The 3214-nt window shown below is 36.0% G+C and overlaps 1 pseudogene; it reads left to right on the top strand.

Moving 5' to 3' along the window:
- Nucleotides 1-1272: 1272 nt before the first annotated feature.
- Nucleotides 1273-1400, top strand: LOC123325328 (annotated as a pseudogene).
- The last annotated feature ends 1814 nt before the right edge of the window (nt 1401-3214 follow it).

Genomic DNA, 3214 nt, shown 5'->3' with positions numbered 1-3214 from the left:
TTTCTTTCTTTCTTTCTTTCTTTCTTTCTTTCTTTCTTTCTTTCTTTTTTCTTTTTGCATGTTTGGTTCTTAAAATGAGAGAGAGGGACAAGAAGAGAAATATTTGGTGTTTTCTCAGCAGCAATTTGGAATTGTGCTTTCTGTTTATCCTTTGGTTTATCATTCTGCAAGTTTAAAAACTAGGAAGATGTACACCCTAACTTATTCCCAGCAGCAGCTTCTACAGTCCCTAAGTGAAGAGATATTTTCATTTCTACCCTGAATCCTGATTCAAGGAAACGTTAGACCATCCTTGCCGTCAGGGACAGCATTGAGAACTCATGGTTAGGTTGAAATTTCTCTTTAATTATATTCTATGAACTACACAGGAGTATTTGATTGTTTAGTTCAGTATGAATGAAAACCATTTTATTTTTACCTTAGCCAATAATTTGTTAGGACTGAAACCAGGAACTAATAAAACATCCTCTTCTTTAATATCCTCTCCCATGTTTTTCCAGCCTTAGTGGGGCATCGAAAGACTTCCACGTGGTCAGCTACTAGAAGTCAGCTTGACTGTCTGAGGGTTCAGGTGAGAAGCTGAGTAGGAGGCCCACTGTATATTACATAAATCTTCGCCTCTGTATTTTTAAATTATCATTTCCTCTTCAAAATCTTGTTAATGTGGTTTTTCTTTTCTTTTTTAGTTCTTTACTTTCTCTTTTGTGATGTTCTTCTTTAGCAACAGTTGACAAAGTAAGCAGTAAATGAGAAATCACATTAGAGAAGAGTAAGGTTGTCTGTGACTGACTTCTTATAATTAATTTTTTTTTTTGCCATCATGGCAGTTTTTTTCTTATCTGTTTACTTGAAAACTAGAAATAATTATATGCATTTGGGGGAAAATCAATTAGTAGAGCAGATTATAAAATGAAAAATCTTACTGCTGTATTCCCCAAACCCCATGCCTTTCTTGAAAGATAAATTTCTTCCTGGCGGTTGTTTTCCTAAAGGACAAACCTATTGAAGAGATTATTCTAAGTGCCTTTGATGACAATTAAAAGAGAGAGGGAACACCTTTGAAAGCAACAAAATGAGGTCGGCATGGAAGATGATGAATTTTCCCGGAAACAAACAGAAACAAAAAGAAACAGCTGAATTACAAAATGGATAAAATATCTGAAGAGACACCTTACCAAAGAAGACGTACAGATGGCAAATAATCATATAAAAGATGTTCAGTATCATATGTTATTAAGAAATGCAGATTACAACAATAAGATACTACTATACAGCTTTATGCAGTGGCAGTCTCATAGCCAATGAGGTTTATCCGAGGTGCGATTATTGCTAATTGAAAGATACTACTATACACCTAAGAGAATAGCTAAAATTCAAAACACTGACAACACCAAATGGTGACAGGGATATGAGCAACAGGAACTCTCATTCATTGCTGGTAAGGGTGCAAAACGGTACAGCTGCCTTGGAAGACATTTCGGAAGTTTCTTATGAAACATGCTATTACTATATGACCCAGAAATTGTACTACTAGGTAGTTACCCAAATGAATTGGAGAGTTATGTCCACATAAAAACTTGTACAAGAATATTTATAGCAGCTTTATTCATAATTGCCAAAACTTGAAAGCAACCAGATGTTCTTCAATAAGTATATGAATAAGCAACTGAATAAATACCCAGACAATGGAATATTATTCAGCGCTAAAAAGAAATCAGCTATAGGGGCGCCTGGGTGGCTCAGTCGTTAAGGGTCTGCTTTCAGCTCAGGTCCTGATCCCAGGGTCCAGGGAGCCGGCGTTGGGCTCCCTGCTCCGCGGGAAGCCTGCTTCTCCCTCTCCCGCTCCCCCTGCTGTCTCTCTCTCTGTCAAATAAATAAATAAAATCTTTAAAAAAAAAAAAAAAGAAATGAGCTATAAAGACATGGAGGAAACTTAAATGCATATTACTAAGTGACAGAAGCCAATCTGAAAAGGCTGCATACTGTATGATTTCAACTAGATGACATTTTGGCAAAGGAAAAACTATGGAGATAGTAAAAGGGTCAGTGGTTGCCAGGGGTTGAGGGGTGTTTGGGAAAGAAGAATAGGTGGAACATGGAGTATTTTAGAACAGTGAAACTATTCTATATGCCACTCTAATGGTGGATACATGACATTTTGCATTTGTCAAAACCCACAGAACTGTATAACACAAAGAGTGAGCCCTGATGTAAACCACAGACTTTAGTAATAATAATGTATCAATATTGACTCATCAATTCTAACAAATATACAACACTAATGTAAGACTTTAATAATAAGGAAATACATAGTCTCCTTTTTTTAAAAAAACACCTCATTATGTATTTTGTCACTCATTTTTTGATGTCTACTTTATTAAGCTTACATTTTCTTCCAGGTCTTCTATAGAAAAAGGACCATGGGGATTTTTTTCCTTCTTTTGGGATAAATTTTGTTTTGTTTTGTTTTACTTTGTTTTTGCAGAATGGAAAATGTCCTTGGAAATATTTTAGTCTCTATGTTATTCTCTACTTTTGATGCATTGTAATCAGAAAAAGTACTCCATGTTATTTTTATTTGGGGAGAATAGGGGCTGCTTAAAATGCATATTCTGTTAACAGAATATAGATTTCTATATTATATCAATCATGAGGGGTTTTTTGTTTTTTTTTAAAGATTTTATTTATTTGACAGAGAGAGACACAGTGAGAGAGGGAACGGGGTGGGGAGTGGGAGAGGGAGAAGCAGGCTTCCTGCTGAGCAGAGGGCCCGATGTGGGGCTCGATCCCCGGACGCTGGGACCATGACCTGAGCCGAAGGCAGATGCTTAACGACTGAGCCACCCAGGTGCCCCTCAATCATGAGTTTTATTCCCTGGCAGTTATATTATTAATTTTATACAAAGTATATAAACTTCTCTTTCTTGATTTATCAACTTTAGATAGTATCTATTAATTCCCAGTAAGAAAAGAAGAGACTTAAACTTTTTAATGTATATTTATCACTACGTTATTTTTGCATTGCCTGGGCTTATAGAATTTATAATCTGTGAACATTTTCCTACCACTGTTTAGATCAGTTCCATATTTCATTGGAATCCGTGTTCACCACTAGTTCCTTTATTTTGATGTCTGCTGGTGACAGGGTGTTTGTCAGCAGATTTTTTAATGAACAGCTCACCTCTATATTTTCAGAGTTCTTTGTGTTTGTAAT

Source organism: Neomonachus schauinslandi, chromosome 7 (assembly GCF_002201575.2).
Source record: "Neomonachus schauinslandi chromosome 7, ASM220157v2, whole genome shotgun sequence".
In the NCBI taxonomy this organism is placed as follows: domain Eukaryota; kingdom Metazoa; phylum Chordata; class Mammalia; order Carnivora; family Phocidae; genus Neomonachus; species Neomonachus schauinslandi.
Note: the sequence above shows the minus strand (reverse complement) of the source record. Positions and strands in the feature narration are given on the sequence as shown.